The sequence below is a fragment of the Zonotrichia leucophrys genome, chromosome 1 (assembly GCF_028769735.1).
Source record: "Zonotrichia leucophrys gambelii isolate GWCS_2022_RI chromosome 1, RI_Zleu_2.0, whole genome shotgun sequence".
Taxonomy (NCBI): domain Eukaryota; kingdom Metazoa; phylum Chordata; class Aves; order Passeriformes; family Passerellidae; genus Zonotrichia; species Zonotrichia leucophrys.
This window is the reverse complement of record NC_088169.1, coordinates 22,749,247-22,767,552: the sequence shown is the minus strand read 5'-3', so window position 1 is coordinate 22,767,552 and position 18,306 is coordinate 22,749,247. Positions and strand designations below refer to the sequence as shown.

Sequence of the window (18,306 nt, the reverse complement as noted above, 5' to 3'; positions counted from 1 at the left end):
ATGTCTACCAGTAACAGCAGTCACAATGGTACAATACAGAATATGAAATATCACCTACGTACCTTAAAAGCCAAGCAAAAAGCCTCAAATTATAGAAGCAACACAGTTTTTCAGTATAATTAACTCCACTGACTACAAACTACATTAGAATTAAAGGTGTAATTTAGTTCCAGATAAAAGAGCTTTGTTTACACCCCGAAGAGACAAATCACAATTTTAATAGATATTTGGTCGCAGGTTATTGATTTCTTACACAAAGAAAAAATACAGCTTTTTAAGATTATAAGTAGGCACCAGTTTTTTTTCTGTAATTTCCCTAAGTCCTATTTAAACATAAAAATTCAGGCTGTTTTTTCTAATATTCTGTAAATACTTGTGTGAGCTTTAAATTCATGTTCATGCTGTGAGAGCAGAATGGCCATTAATACAGCTGCAACCAGGTGAAAAAGAGTAGAGTACTACTTCATACAACTTCATAAAAAATAGAACCTATAATGAAAGGTGACAGAATCTGATTTTATTTAACCTGAGTAGTTTCACCTACACTCAGATATTCTGAAGTTTTTCTAAGTTGTGGATAACAATATTACCATATTTGTGTTGTGTTCCCTTTCTCTGGCTTTTTTCTTGGAAAAGAAAACTTGAATGCAAAGCAGTATATATGAAAGGAAATGTGTGGAGGGTGTTGATAATAAACCTGGTTTAGAAAGAGTGGTTTAGATAATTTCAGCTTCCATACTTAAGATACAATAGAAAACACTATGTGTATGTGTATATATATACACATATATATTTTCCACAACATCAATAGAAAATAAAAGCAAAATAACACTCCAAAAATTCTGTACAATACCAGCTATCTGGGTCTAAATTGGCATGCAATTAAAGCTAAATGTATTTTATATTCATATATACAAACAAACATATTTACCTTCAGAATCAAATAGTGATTTTCAATTCTAAGTAATTTCTACAAGCAGTTTGGCTTCCTGCTGGTAAAAACATTTTATTTTTTTCTTTCAAACAAGAAAGAAATATGCCATCATCTTCCCTAGTCACTCAACAGCTGTATCAATTTGTTTTCAGGGCAGTGATTAGCATAATTGTGGTGGATTACTCGCATTTAGCACAGAATGGAAATAATTCAGTATTTTAGCAGATATGACATAGAATGCATGGGATATCCAGGCCCTCTGGAGTGGTGCTGGAAGTTTGGGTTTTTTTTCCTAAAACTGTACTAAAAGCCTATTTTTAAAAACCCAAATCTGTCTGAAAGAACCAAAAACCTTAATTCTTCTCATGTGCTGTTTGATAAACAATCTCAAACTATGGCAATGGCACACAATCATGGAATCAGCTGCAAATAGCTATGCTAAGGGCACTACCCAGAAGAGCTTCACTGTAATATAATTTCTCTAAAAATCAGAAAAAAAACCTAAACCAAACCAAAAAAAAAAAAAAAGAAAAAAAATCCAAAAAACCAAAACACAAAACCCCACCCAGAATGTGATTCCATCATTACTGGTTTTCTGCTTTATCTGCAAATTCTAGTTCTGATGCTGAGGTGCATACAGGGCTACCTTTAGTGCTATATGAGTGTTAAAATCAATCTGTTCTATATATACTCAGTCATTTACCTTAATACACTTGCATGTTTTATAAACATGCATAGACAAGCACTGTATGATATTATACAGAAATAACAGAAATATAATAAAATTATAAATCGGTTTTGGTTGCAAGGGACCTTTAAGACCATCTGGTTCCAACCTCCCTGCTATGAGCAGGAATGCCACACACTAGATCAAGTTGCTGAAAACCACCCAACCTGGCCTTCAGCACCTGGCTTTGAGCAGAGAATGGGGCATCCACAACTTTTCTGGGTAACTTGTTCCTACATCTCCCCACCCTTTACAATAAATAACTTCTTCCTTACAGCCCCTCTATCTATGCTCTTTTAGTTTAAAGACATTTCCCTTTGCTCCCAGTCACTACAGGCCCTGATAAAAGACTCCACATTTCTTATCTCTCCTTTTCTATATACTGAAAGGCTGCAATAAGGTCTCATAAGAGCCTTCTCCAGGCTGAACCACTCCAATGGTCCCAGTCTGTCTTCACAGGTAAGGTGCTCCAGTCCCCTGATCACCTCTGTGGCCTTCCTTTGGACCCACTCTTACATGTTTGTGTCTTTCTTGTGTTGAGGACTTCAGAGCTGGATGTAGCATTTCAAGGTGGAGCTTTACCAGAACAGAATAAAGGGGCAGAATCACTTCCATCAAACATGTTGGCCACCTATTTTGATTCAGCCCAGGATACAGTTGGATTTCTGGGCTGCAAGCACACATTGTTCACTTATTAACAACTTCTCATCCACCAGTACCTCCAAATCCTTCTTTGCAAGGCTGCTTTTGATCCATTCACCATCCAGCCCCTAATGGTAATGGATATTGCCATGACACAGGTGCAGGACCTTATACTGGTCTTGCTGAACTTGATTAAGTTTTCATGGACCCACTCCTCTGGCCAGTTGAGGCACCCCTGGATGGCATTTCTTCCTTCAAGTGAATCAGTTGCACCACTCATCCACAGACTTGCCAAGGGTGTGTTTAATCCTACTGTCTATGTTACTGATGAAGATATTTAATAGCATTGTCCCAGTATGGATCTTTGAGAGACATCACTCCTTACTGGTTTTCACCAGTCATCAATGTAGCCCTTGGTTTCAAAACCTAGACTACAACGTGTATAAAAAGCATTGTATGATATCGCTGTCCCATGTTATGATCCCAGAAACCATCTTCTGTCAGTTGTTTCTAAAAGAAACTGGAGGATGAAGGGCTCAAATTAAGTCATAGAGATACCAGGAAGACAAAAGATGTTGCTGTTACACAGAGCCATTCCTTTTATATGAAAACTGAGTGAGATTAACTGCTGAAGAACAGGTAAAGGGATATTTATTAACAGATACAGATGGTCTTTCTTTCCCATCAACTACTGAGTTGTCCAAACAAAACAAGCTGTGGTTAAAAATGAAGATACAGTGTGTTTTGAACCTTGACAGCAAGAGGAAAACTGCTTGCCTGTAATTCATTTGCACTGGAATCATTCTCTCAAAAGCTTTACTATTCTTAGGAGGAAAAAAAACCCAAAACCCAACAACACTGGGTTATCATGAACTTCTTTTAAGAGTTTAGAGTTCCCTGTAGAAAAAGATATAATAGATATAACGTCATTACCTGTTGTTCAGTACAGTAGATTTAAATTATATTAGTCACAGTGATAAAGCATTTTCACGTTTAAACACTGAGATAGTAATATTTGCACTCTGGTTCTTTGAATTGAACATGACTAAACTTTAAATGAGCTGTCCGTGAAAAACAGTGTGATTATTTTTTATTTCACGTTTACTTATTGCTCATGATGTGATGATTCAGTGAACTGTCATCATCCATGAAGTCTGTATAATGCTGAAATTATACTACTTTAACCATTCTCTATTACTATTGTACAATACTTTGTGTAATGTTATGTTCAAATTAATTTTCTACAAAAACAATTATATTTCTGGAAGCATTACTTAGATAAGAACAGTGCCTTGGTCTTAAAGATTTAAGATAATCATGACTTGTATTTTTAGAAAATTGTTTAACTATCCTCCTAAGGCTTTTTAAAAAAGCTAATGAACTTAGGTAGAAGCTTGAAAATTATTCCAATACATTGCCACCTGAAAATAAATTTAATGACCTGGAAAGTTTTGGTGTTTGCTATTTATTATTTTAGTTATATTTGAAAAATGCTTCCTATTTCCATTTCTCACTTGGTTTCTTAAGAAATTCTCATATTGGTGGAGATCATTAGAGTTTACCTACTTTTAGATACTTTAGGTCAGTCATACTGAAATGCATAACCAAATATTGGAATAAGAAATAATGGATACATCATTTTGAATTCAAATGGAAACAAGGATTATTTATATTAATTAGAGAATCCAATATTTTTGATTTGATTTTGATTCCACTATTCACAGCAGGCCTCTACCTTTAATGGAAAACACACACCCTAACACCAGTGATGTAATGGATTTGTTAACATTAGATTTACCAGTAACATCTCATAGCAAAGCGGATGATGCAACTTAATTTATTTTTCCTAGATCAACTGAGAAACAGTTACCTACACCGGATTTAGGATTTCAGATACTCTCCTTGGAAACAAATTTTTAGGTGCATAGAGAGCTGTGGAACATCCTACAACAAAATCTAGACAAACTCTCATTAAAGTCTGGTTAAATTTCCAGACAGTAGGTGTTAAATTCAATTTACACTACTGGATTTTTTTTAAGAAAGTACAGTTTCCAATTTGGAAACTTACTGAAATGTTGAGCATCAGCCTCAATTAACTGACATAACCAGACCATCAATCTGGGTTCAACTGGTAACTTCATCAGTCGCTCTTGCTTATCACTTGTGTTTCAGTATGGAAAACACACCTTCTATCTTTGTAAAAGGGAAGAATTTTAAACTGAGTTCTTTTTTTTTCCTTCCTTTCTATGTTTCAAAATTAAGAGAGACTTGGTAGGAAGAATGCACACTATAAAATTAGCAGAGCCTAAGTATCATAACTCGGTCTTAGGAACTGACATAACTGATGGGTTTCCATGCTAAAATTGTGCAGATATTTCACCAGGACAGAGGAAATGCAGGGGAGGATTTTTCTTCCACCTAAGAGTATAAAATCAGTGAGAGCCTAAAAAGAAAACTGGAGGAGTTGAAGATGCTGCTTAACCAGAGGTTGGACTGCTCAGCTGAGAGTACTTTCATGTACAGCCATAAACCCTGACAAGAGGAAGGCAAAAATTCTTATCTGAATCCCAAGAGCTGAAAAGTAAGCTGAGGAGCTCTGACAGCTCTAAGAATGAGAATTGTATTGTGCTCTGATTTTCCTCAGAGAATAAAGAGTTGATCTGTTTCCTAAAATTCCCAAGACTTAAACTGGAACGGTTTATTCCTGCCTTCTAATACAAAGGGTTTATTTTTCCTTCACATTTGTTACCATAAATGATACAAGACAGAAGGTTTGATCAGAGTCTGAGAACATGATCAAGAATCTGACAGTATGTGGCTACATCAAAGGAATGACACAGCACTTCACAGACTACCACAGGGCTCCATCTGCACATTCAGCTGTCAGGTTGGGATCCTAGAAAGAAAACCCACCATTTAAACTCACTTATATTTCTGATGCACAATCAAAATCTGAGGACAAAGCATGGGCCACTCATTTGCTTCAGTTTTTAATACTACATTGTATATGCATTTCCAGGAAACACACATTGCATACTCTAAACATAAATTGATGGTTTCTGTTCTTGAGAAAGATAATGGGTCTGTCATGTTGAAGAATTTTATCTGGAATTATGGATGAGAAAGACAACAAGTAAGCAGTTAAAGAGTTCAAGGTGTAGGGATTTCTTTCTGTATTTCTCTCAAATATAAGAGTCCAATATAGCCAAAGTTATAGTTAGAATCTATCCAAGCTATCATCCCTAGTTATCTTCTGGAATTTTTTTGTTCTTCTGTTTATCCAAATGGATCCCTACTTTTTGCTGAAAATACAACTTCGAGGTTAGTTTGGCTTGGATTATGAATTATCCTGAAGGCCTTCAGATCCATTTCCATTTTTCTCCTGAAAAAAATCTCAATGCTAAAAAAAAATCTCAATGCTAAAATCTTTTCTAGACAAATAAAAAATTAACAAATATTTCTGTATTTCTGTTGTGTATTTTGGAGTACCTCAGGGCTAGTAGTTGAATACAAATATTTGTGGCTACTTCAGAAAATTAGCAAGCAGAGAAGCAGAAATAAATTTTATGCTGATTTATAACTTCATTTTCTAATCTCGTTTTCCTTTGTTTTTTTTTTTTTTTTTTGTATAGTCCAATTATCACCTTAGATGAGCAAGAAAATTTTCAAAAGGCACAGTTGGCTTCTGATGTTCACTAACTTGCAGTGTGAGTTAAAAGCCAGACATCAATAGGCTCCATCTCCTTTTTCTGCTTTAATGTTGTTTGCTTCCTTTTCTTCTCCTCCTCTCTGACTTTCCTGCTGTGCATTATGAAGAGCAAACAAAATGCTGAGGAAACAGAAAAAACTAAAATCCCTCCATCCCTCAGTTTCCCCTTCAAAATCCTCTCCCCAGCTTCTGTGGTCTATCCCAGTGTATTGTGATAGATCTGGAGATGAGAATTTCTTTTCTTGGAACATGGCTGTGGCTTATTCTAATGCCAGACAAGGCAAATGTGCCACAATTTGTTAGTTCCAAAGAAATAAAGTCATTATTTAAACTTTGACTTCAGTTTTATATAAGCCTTGTATTCTTTATATCAGTTGCTTGCCTCGTTCCTGAAAAAAATGTCATGAGTTCTCTGAAGTAGAGTCAGTAATTGAATTCTATGTATGCCACTCATGCATATTGTACTAGTCACTATATAACTCTTAAGAGTTCAGCTAATACCACAATCAGTGTGGATGCTAAACTATTAAACAGGTTCCTGTTCATAAAGTACTTTTTATTCAATTACATGTAAATTGATACAAATTGGAATAAACATGGTTCAGTGATGCAATAATCACAGAAATTTTCAAAGCTGTTATTTTCTTTATCTGGATTTTACACTTCACATAATGGTACCTTCAATTTTCATAACTAACCTGTCACACTTTGAATTATTGCTTATTCACAACTTTATTATCACATCAGATATTTTATTATTCCTTCTCCTTGAATTATTCCTTCTCTCCCAGTGTCAATGTGAAATGGAAACGTCATTGTACTACAGCTGGTGCAATGATTACAGAAAAAGTTACATCTGCTTCAAAGTTCATGGATAATATAAAGTGAAAAGGAAGAATTTGCACCAGAGAAACTTTTCTGGTCACTTGTACATCTCATTCCCTTCTCATTAATCAATCTGTCAGGCACAGTATGAAACAATGGTAATTAGATTAAGGTGTTTTATAAATAGAACATATTCTATGCATAGATTTCTAAATTAAACCCTTATCACATATTTTATATTGATATAATAAGAATGTTTATATATCTGTGTGCATAGATATACACATACATATATGTGCTGTGTACATGCTATACATTGAAATATGTTCTCTCATATTTTGCCAACAACTGAGAGGAAAAAATAGATCTTTATGGTAAGTATGAAACAGCAACCAAGCCTCCTTTCAGTACAGCCCCATAAGAACTCTGGATTCCAACCCTGTCTTGCAAACTGAAGACAGACAGCTCTGTCTGGTACAGTGTGGCCTGGAACCCCCAAACCTTACTGAGTAGCAGCATCACAACAGCCAGGCTTAATCTCATGTCTTTTAATTACAAACTGATTGGTATCATTCAGTACTTATAGAGCTGAAAAATGACAACAATTCATGCCTAACATAAGTAAGCATATAAACAGCGCTAATGCTTAGGATGTACTGTATTCCATGTCTCATTGGATGAACACAGGGTAAACAAACATTTTAAATGGATATATGGCAAAGATATTTCAAACACATTTAAGAACAACAGCAACAGAGACTTGCTATCTTTCTTTTACATATTCTTATGAAAAAAGGAATTGTTATTGTCCGAATCCCGGTTGTTTGGATAGCCTGGAAAGGCCCGGGGTGGCCTTGGGGCAGCCCGCGCTTCAAAGGACGAGAAGAGGCTTCAAATCTTTTCTCGGTCTTGGTGTTTATTAATTGCTTATCTAAAAGATTTTCTCTCGGCCCGACAGAGGTCTGCTCAGCAGCCAGCCATGAGCACACTCCCCTGCCCTCCGGGGCGGTCACCTATCTTTATACTCAAAGTTACGTATACAATATTTATCATTTTTCCCCAATAGCTTTTACCCTTATTGACCAATGCACTTTTAGTAATAACCAATCCTAAAGTGCCACCATCACCACAGAAGATGGAGGAGAAGAAGAAGAAGAAGAAGGACAGGACACGCCCCAATTCCTCCATCTTACTTCTCTAAACCCCCCTGTACAGAAATCCTAAACCCTGTGTTTCACTCTCTAATTAACTTATCCCTTCACCATTCACTCCGGTGAAATCCTCCTATCCTCATACAAGTGTCGTCTCCTGTGTAGGATCAAAGTCCAGCCACCAGACACTTCTGGCAACATTCCAGGACTCCCGAGCCCCCCAAGGGTGGTCTCGGTGACTCGGCACCTCAGTCCTGAGGTGCTGAGATCCCACATGTTATGAACATACTTTTAGTACTTACCACTGTGTTGTATTTTTGAGAAGGCTTCAGCATTCCCCCACTGGAGGCAGCATGATGTCATTTTAGTTACAGCAGAAAATTTTCCTGTTAGGAAAAAAATACATAGTGCTCTTCAGTAAATGAAGAAAAAAAATGCAAATACATGAGTCAAAAATGGTAAAAAAGTGGTTGCTTAGTAAATCACCTGTAATGCTATTTTTCAAGATTACAAAATGAGAAATCACAATATTAATAACCACACAATAAATACAATAACCAGACTGTATTGATTTCTGTAATAAAAATTATTAGCAATATTTTTTTCTCTTTGCAGACTGAACACTGCTAAAAAGACAGAATTGTCTTTAAACCTGTATACCACAAAAGCATACATTTTGAGAACCTGCTAAGGCAAGTAAATACTATGAAATCCAAGATACAGAAGAAATCATAACAAAACACTTTGGTTTTAAATATTTCTCAAAATATATATTATGCATAGCCAAATATAAAATTTCAATAGCCAAACACATAAAATTATATTCAATTTCATTTAAATAAAAATAATCACATTTTAAATGTCATTTTACTATTTTTTATTCTTTCCTATGTGTAATTGAAAACTTTAGTTTATACTTCAAATGACATTTCAATGGATAGACTATTTCTGAATAATCTATCCATGTTAGGTTTACTTTTTAGATTAAATTCCAGTATTTACCAACAGTCTGTTCTGTCAAGAGTATCTTGAGACACTTTGATTTAAAACCCTTCTTAATAGTGTTAAGAAACGTATTTCAGGTAATTTTAGTATTTTCAAGACTTTAATACCTTAAATACTTGTCTTCCCTCCAAAGCCAGCAGACTTTATGGGATTTACTCATCCCCTGCACACATTTTACAGGGGAAACATGCACTCTGTGTTTCTCTGTATTGCTCTTAAAGGCATTGGCACTTCTTACCATTTATTCTTTTTTCATTAAGTTGATCAGCACACAGATTGTAAATTCTGCAATTTTAAACACAATGAATACTTCCTCATGAATGGTTTGACTCTCTACAACCAAACCACTCCCTGTAAGTGCAATTTATTACAACAGCTGCAAACAGAGGCCTCAATTCTGCGTAAACACAGTGATTATCTTTGTAAGTTGGAAATAAGTACCAGTGGACGGCTATGTGAACACACATCTGAAAAGAAGAAATTCTGAAATATGAATAAGGAATGTGTGAAACACCCTAGCTAAACTGTCAAAGTGTCCATCTGGACACTTGCTGCAGGGGAAGGCTGGCAACACTGCGGCTTTTCATACACACCCATTGAGGAATCAGATGTTGAAGTTTAGGACAATCTTTATTCCAAGCTATGGTAATGCCTTAAATCTCTCCATATGACAGTGGCACTTTTACTGGAGATTTCACTGCTCACGCAGACCGACAGCCATTCCAATTCACTAACAGTAGTATGTGATTAAACTTAGGATATAAGAAATAAGGAAGGATTTAAGGAATGGATGTCAATGGCAGTGAAAATCCACTAAGGCTAACACAGCTTCCCTTCTCAGTTATTTAAAACCTGCATTTCTTTATTTCAGCATCCTTTATAGCTTAATTACTGCTAGAGAAAGAGAGGAGAAAAGAGAGAAGAATAGAGGAGGAAAGAAGTCAGCTTTATTGGTAATTACAGGGTATGCATTTATTGTCTCTCCATGGTACCAAAATTGTCTCCAGCTTTAAAGCATTAATGAAGAAGATACTATTTGTGAACTAGGTTTTCCAAGTTTAACTCCTTACCTATGTGTCTATCCTTTTCACCTTTACATTATCTTACACTGTCTTCTAGTTGTCCTTGGCAAACTGAATTTGATTGTAGGTTATTAGGATTATAATTTAAATTTTATGCATTTTAGTAAATCACAATGTCCCTTTAAAAGCTCATGTTTAGACTTTATCTCTCTAAGAGTCAACTGCTTTAAAAAAAGCAACAGCAAATGCTGCACTTCGTTTTTATCAGGAAGCATTAGGCACACATTAAAAGACTAGCACTAAGACTAGCACTTAGACAAGGTATAGGCATTGTCTACAGACTCTTTTTCTTTTTTAAAGAGTTATGTTGTCTTCATATCTGTGAAAACTGATTTCCTCATAATTACAAAATTTTAATAGAAATATTATGGGATCCTGGCAGTCCCCCTAAGCATATTTTTTTCTGAAATCTATACCAGATTTGCTTACCCTTCCACAGACACATTTCTAACTTAAACCTAATGGTGCTATAATGGCCCTAGTTTTAATGCTACCCAGTTTAAGCTTACTTATTTGAGTAATTTCTCAGAACTACCACAACTGTCTATGATTTTATAGGTGATACAACAAGAACCCAGTAATACTGGCATTCTGTCACTATGTACAGTCATCTTAGTCTACCTGAGAAAGAAAAATCTCTGTCTTACAAAAAAAAAAAAAAAAAAAAAGTTTTGTTTTGAACATGATGACCCACTTTCTCCAGCTATTCCTAAATCCTCTGCCAGATCCTGACAATACCTAAGTATGAGCTAAAAATATTTTTTTAGTATTTGATGCTCAAATTTGTTCAACACAACTATTGGACTATTTTAATTAACTTCTGTTTGAGCAGATAGTTTCATGAAGTCCCTTTAAGAAAATGTACCCTTTTGAATTCAATTTTAGAATCTTTAAACACATCTTTAAACCTGTAACTTTTACAGTGTTTATACCCTTTTCACTTTCAATTCAGTTTCATAACAAGTTCTTTCTTTTGAAAATTTTCACAATAAGGTCTTCTCACTGTTAAATTGAAAAAAATTGTATCTAGTGATATATTTCACAGCAAATAATTTTTTGAGTATTTTTATCTATTAAAAAGAAAATCAGTGATTAAACAATGGGTGATAGAATATGCTGAGTTGGAAGGGACCCATCAGGATCATCAAATCCAACTCCTCGTCCCAAGCAGTATTCCCCAAGAATCGCACCATGTGCCTGAGAGCATGGGTAAATGCATGCAGGCAGTTCTGTGATATCCCCTCAGAATCAATAGTGCAGAAGTCAGAATATCAAGTAAGCAGATGTTGCTATTTCAACTCTTTATTGCCTGGACAATTTGGGAGGACAGTGCTGTTCACAAGAGGAAAGCTAGATAGAGGTAGATCTCACAGCAGGGAACAGACACAGACCAGCTCGAGGTATATCAGAGATATGCAGATGAAATAATTTTTGCCCTGATTAAAGTAAGTGAAAGCAAAATAACTAAATCTCACCATAGGCTTCCATTGTATTTTAGTGGGGAGAAAAAAGGCATCCTGAATTGTAGACTTATAATCTTCATGAGTCAAAGAGTGTGGGCTTCAAGTTAGAAAACGAACAGCCCACTCTTCAGCTCTACCAGCTGAGCTAATGTTGATTTTGATTTATCCAAGAAATGAGTGGTGGTATCTTAATTTCTTTACTCTAACTAAATATAATTAAGTACCAAACAATGCAAAGGCAGTGAAATGTAGTTTTACTTTGCTGAATAGGCAGTAACTCTCTCTTTGCCTAAAGGGAGGAAATTCATCCAGAAAAATCCTCGCATTTTGCAAACCCATTTTGCAACTTTAATCAAAAGCACCACACCAGAAGATAGGAAGCCTCTCGTCCACACACTCTTTCTCAATGTACATATTCTGAGTTACAGTCCTTGTCTTCGAGCAGATCAGAAAGAGATGTGAAATTTGTTTCTTCTTCCTACCTCTGACATACATACCTCATGATTCTCTGCTCACCTATTTCTGTTTTAAATAATTGAACTTCTGAACCCTTCTGTACCTATAGTCTTGATTTCTGCCTGTCCCCTGAGGATACTCTTGTGGTAGCAATAGCCAGAGAAAAGCAGAGAGAAAAGATTGACACTCCTCTGAAGCCAGAGGTGAGGGACTCGAACTTCAGCCACAAATAAGTGAAATATCCAACAAAACAGGTGGGTGGCTTCAGAAAGAAACTACAAGAAAAAGAAAAAGAAAGATTAGGGTTGTATGAATCTTGGCAAGGTCTAAGGGCAGGAAAAAGTCTAGCAGAGACCAAAGATGAAGAGAGGAAGTAGGCAGAACAGCCTAACACAAACAACAAACAGAGACTGCTCTTCAGAGAAAATGGGCTGCTACCAAAGATACCATGGCAGCAGCAAAGGAGCAGTAACAGAAATGGAAAGGCTGAGGCCACCTCCACAGGATGCAGATGGAGAGGAGAAATGAAGCTGTGTGTAAGGCATGACGGCAGGTCAGAACAAGCGATGTGAATTTGCAATGATGCTTATTTTTTCCCACAAAGTACTAACATTTATTGAGAAATCATCTTGTCTTCAGAATTATTTGGATATGAATTTTTGTTAATACAACTGGCAAAAGAGATTAATTTCTCATGTTAGCTACATCAGAAACATCCTGAACCACCTACGAAAAAACAAGATATCATACGTGATATAGTAGACAAAAAAGATTAAAAATTCCTCCTTCATGAGGAGAATAAATTAAGACAAATATTTGAATAGAATATAATACATATTTCATTACAAAACAAAGGATGAAAGGATGACAATATTGGTGCAATGAGGTTCCAAACAAAGCCAAAAATTAATACTACAGGTCAAAACCTGAAAAGTTGCAAGAAAAAAATAAAAATGCTGAAGACAAAAAAGAAAACAAACCAAGGCTAAAAAAAAAAGCCAAAAAAACCCCTAAAACCAAAACAAACCCAAAATACAACAAGCAGACTGCAAACAAAGACTTTAGACTCACTTTGAATCAAAACAAAACAAATCTTCTGAAGAATTTGCAAACTGCTATGAGAAGTCAGGAAGAATTAGACTCATGAAGCCTAGGCCCAAAACAGCAACACAGACCAGAGAAATGCTGAAAATGCAGAAGAGAGTAATTTGCCGTGTTAAAAAATTCTGAATGGCAAATGGAACGATAAATCCCCTTAGGGGAACTCTAAGAAAGTAACAATGCCTAAAAAGCATGTAGAACAAGGCACAGGGGACATAAGAAATGTTAAGTCTAAGGTCAAAGAGAAGGGGAGAGTGCCAGCCTGTGTCAAAAGGAAAGGTTGAATCTCAAGCCACGGACAAGAGAAAGGCCAAGCTTTAGATTAAGGAGGAGGAGGAAAAGGAGGACGAGATACAGCTAAAGGAGAAAGACAGCAGAAAGCAGAGGGGAAAATCAATCTGAACTAAAAAAGAAAAAAAAAAAAAGACTAACGACAAAACTCAAGTCAAAGAAACAAAATCCAAAGAGAGCTTCAAGACCATGCTGAGACATATTGAAACTAAAGTTCAGAAGGAACAGCAAGAGCTCCACATAATAGCCCTCAAACTTGTCAAGGTACAGCATTCAGAGATTGCAGATAGGGAATAAGATGAATAGGAGACAGAAAAATCCACCCAGTGGCATGGAGTTCAGATCTTCTTTTGGTTCTCACTTCAAGTAAATAGTTAAGTCTCCTTAGGCCTTTTAATAGTATTTCTGCTTCTGACTAACAGCAAGAAATGTATGAAAAGGCACTTAAACAGCTATTACAGCAAGGCTCTTGCTCTGCTGGAGGTAATGTTAATTATCTCTGTCACTTCAAAGTTATAACTAGTAAAGCAATTACCTTTGATAACATTATATATGCCTCTCTTATGTACAAGCAAACTGGTCAATACACCTTTCACCCTTAGGATTTTTTTAAGACCCTAGTGATTCAGGAAAATATTTTCCTAAAATTTTCACAGCCAGAAAGACTGGAATAACTAAAAATTCATTAAATAAAAAACTCGTACGTGAAAACTCTCTCAGAAGTGGAAACATTTCAATCTTTCCATAAATGATGTGTCAGATACTATCATTGCTGGTTAAGTCATTGAGCTGGTTTTCATGCACTCCATAAAAATTCAGCGTAAGGTAACAGAAATTGCAATCCCAGATATCAAGGTGAAAGAAGTGCATCACAATCTGTCTGCCCTTAGGGAATTACCTATCTAGCTGCATAAATTTCCATTCCTAGCCCATTGAAACTTCTTTCAGGTGGACAAAACATGGATTGGGAGGCTATTCCAGCTCAGTGTTGATGTAAGTGGACAATGCCAAGGATACAAAGCACGAGGGCCTGAATGACAGTAACAGAGGTTCTGAGATTTTCTTCTCTTGAAGACTGAGCTCTTACTCATTTTCACCTCTATGTTGTTTACCAGTTCTTCTGAATGAACCTAAAATGTCACTAAGACATTTCCCAGAACGTGACCCATCTATACTGCCTCTCCAGAATAAACATTTTCAGAAAGCATTTCAACACAGAATGTCCCTGAAGACATCACGGGTCCTGACCTGCCCAGGACCCTGGACCCCCATCAGCTCCAGCCTGGAGATGCTGAAGCAGGGCCGGTCACCAGCTCCCCACAGCCCTGCCCAGACACAGCCACACTGAGCCAGGCACAGCTCCCCACAGCCCTGCCCTGCCCTGCCATGGCCCCACTGAGCTGGGCACAGCTCCCCACAGCCCTGCCCAGACACAGCCACACTGAGCCAGGCACAGCTCCCCACAGCCCTGCCCTGCCCTGCCATGGCCCCACTGAGCTGGGCACAGCTCCCCACAGCCCTGCCCAGACACAGCCACACTGAGCCAGGCACAGCTCCCCACAGCCCTGCCCTGCCCTGCCATGGCCCCACTGAGCTGGGCACAGCTCCTCACAGCCCAGCCATGCCATGGCTTCACTGAGCCGGGCACAGCTTCCCACAGCCCTGCCTTGTCCTGCCATGGCCCCACTGAGCTGGGCACAGCTCCCCACAGCCCTGCCTGGCCCTGCCATGTCCTGCTAAGCCAGGCACAGCTCCCCACAGCCCAGCTCTGCCATGGCCCTGTGTCCTTGCTGAGCTGAGCACAGCTCCCCACAGCCCTGCCTGGCCCTACCATGGTCCCATGGATCCAGACACAGCTCTCCACAGCCCTTCCCAGACGCGGCCTCACTGAGCCAGGCTCACTAAGTTGGCCGACGGCCCAGCCTGGCCTCGACCCACCAGAGAGGGTCCTGATGCCCAGGGCTGAAGCTGCCCCAGTGCCCTTGGCTGTCCTGCTCCTGACCAGGGGGGAACAGGTCCTGGCTGACAGACCCTGCCCTGCTGCTCCCCATGCAGAGCCTCTGACATTTCTGCACCCTGTGATGCCATGACACAATGTTAGCAATGTGAATGAAACGTTCACATGGCAAAAAATCCCAGCAGTGATGGCACTCATGATGACACACAAATGAGGAGCATATCCTTCTTCCAGCAGTCATCATTCCATCCATAACATAATCACCAAAATCTGCATCTTCTAAGCCCATAATATCTTTCCCCAGTCACCATCATGACAACTATGTGGATTGAAAAAACACATAAAGATAAATCCACACCAAATACTGCAACAGAATAAACTCAAACAATCTCTTAAGAAAGGAAACTAGTTACCACCAATTTTTATAACATTCCTCTATTTCTTGTTTCTCTGCCCAGACTATCACTTTTGGAATACATCTAAGCATTAAATTCCTTAACTCCAAGTACTCAAAATTACAGACTCCACAAAGACCTGAGTCTTACTCTTGTCTCTATTCCTCTTCCCTAGAGAAAGCTTTCATTTTTTATTATAACCTATCTTCACTTTTTTTTTTACACGATTGAGCCACCTTCTCAACACTTATGCCTGCCACAGAGGTACTGCCTCTCAGATTGATTAACTGGTAGGTAAATCTGTTGTTAGAGATAGAAAGAGGGTATATATATACTTCCTTAGGAGGTAATGCTTCCAACATTTGTTGCTAGCTGTCAGTGTAAAGTTCACTACTTTGGTTTCAGCTCCCTTAGGAAATGGTCTTCTGCATCCAGAAGTTCAACATTTTATCTAAGTATATTTTTTTATTAAAATGAGTGATGGTAACTCCCTTTACAAACCTTGCTAAACTTTGAGATTACCTACCTGAATTTTTAACATAAGAATATGTCTTAAAAGTTAGCAATCACAAATGAAATAAAGTAAGAATTGCTATCTTCCTAGTAGAAAGCATTATATAAAGAAAGAAAAAAGAGGTTCAATCATTCTGCAATTTGCATTAAATCACCAGGCAAAAATAAATGTCCAAACCACAATGATTGCATAGAAATGTCATAGCTGGACTACAGTTTTAGATAATTTAGACCTTTACCTTTTGTTTACTTTGATATTATATCTCCTTCCCTGTTACTGTCCCTTCTCCTTCCAGAAGGTACTTAATTTGTTTATTCTAAGCAGTATTTATCTTTATAGAGATTATGATCACAAGCTGGAGGCAGACACAACCACATTCTACACTGACCTATGGACTAAAACCCACACAATTTAAGCTGCAATAAATGTGTTTTTACAACCTCCTTACTAGTCTCAAAATGATTGGTGATAAATGATTGATCTATTATATTTAGAAAAATAATGAACAGTATTTTCACAAGAAGCAACTTGTGATGAAGCTGGGGAGCAGAGAGAAACAAACCCGAAGTACAACAGCAGTCTGATAAGATGATTGTTTTAAAACAATAAGTGTGATTAGAAGAATTCAAATATTGATTAAACAGATTTCTCTATAAACCTCATCTATTCTCAGTTCAAAATTTCAGGTGTTGAATGGTGCTCAGACACAGGACCAGAAGCAAGGAGCACAAACAAACACAGGAATTTTCCTCTGAATAGCAGACAATGCTTTTCAGTTATGAGGGTGATCAAACACTGGCACAGGTAATTCTGAGAGCTTGTAGGACCCCCCTCCTTGGAGATATTCAAACATTGTCTGGACACAGTCCTGGACAATCAGCTGTAGGTGTCTCTGCTTGAACGTAGGATTTCAAAAAATGATCTCCAAAGGTCCCTTCAAACCTCAGTCAGTTATTCTGTTCTTCCATAAATACAAATACGTTTTTCAAGATGGAATAGGCCACCAACATGACTGACTCAAGCTAGGCTCCAGTTGCAAAGGTTATAGCAGATGTTCAGTGTTTGGTTATGTCTAATTCATGCCAGTGATTCACTTCATCAATTACTCAAATCATTATTGCTCCTTACAGAGCAGCGTCATTTAATATTAGCAACTAAAGAACAGCCTGAACTATAATCTCTGACATCTCAAGTGAATATCTTTTGTGAAAACTGAGCAAAAACCTGATTCAAGTCAGGTAGAACAAGGATTGCTATAGTTCTATAGCCCCAGGTGCTGTCCTGTCCTCAAGAGACAGGGGAAGAAATTTTTAGTCCTTCCTGATCATACAGAATCACCTGCCTATCAATGGAAAGCCACAGAGTCTGAACAACAGAAAAGAAACAACTCCATCTTCTTCCACAAAAACCAAAATTATTTGAAATGGGATGTAGGCACCCTTACACTTCTTCTAGCCTCTCTGACAAGAAGAGAAAAAATACTTAAGTTTCTATTTGGCAACCACAATCTTGTGAGCAAGCAACACATATGAGACCCACAAAAATTGCACATGGTGTTTACGAAAGCCCCTCTGGGCATGCAACATAATTGTTCTATCACCTTCATTCCCACAGTTGTCAACATCACAAGGCCTCCTAATAAAAATACAATTATCTCCCTTTTTGTGTATGTGGGGTTCCTTTTCAACAGATAAAATAACTCTAAGTAGGGGTAAACAGAAAGAGAAGTGTGAAAGTAACTACTGAGCTGTTCCAGATCATGGCTCAACCTGGGTCTTCAGCTGAGTCTGCCCCAATTGTTTCATATCCTGCCCCAGGTTCACAGTCTAAATACAGACAGAGTTTACTTTGGTAATAAAGAGCAACAAGAAAAAATTGCAGAGAACTTACATCTAAGGTTCCAATTCGTCTTCCCTCAAATCCAATGAGGAGGAAAGTCTTTCACTGGAAATCTTTCTTCTGCTAATTAAATTCAGTTCTGGTTATCCAGGCTGCACTTGAAACTATCAGTTTTCCCTTCTCAGGGAAGTTTTGGCAGTTTGCCAAAAGCAATG

General features: G+C 37.6%; 1 protein-coding gene across 2 annotated transcripts in view; it reads right to left on the bottom strand.

The window, feature by feature from the left end:
* NLGN4X (neuroligin 4 X-linked) overlaps positions 1-18,306 on the bottom strand; it is a 159,550-nt gene that overhangs the window by 121,618 nt on the left and 19,626 nt on the right. For both annotated transcript variants that reach the window (XM_064708857.1, XM_064708867.1), the window contains exon 2: positions 8,291-8,374. The gene's annotated coding sequence lies outside the window, so the exon portion shown is untranslated. The remainder of the gene's footprint in view (positions 1-8,290; positions 8,375-18,306) is intronic.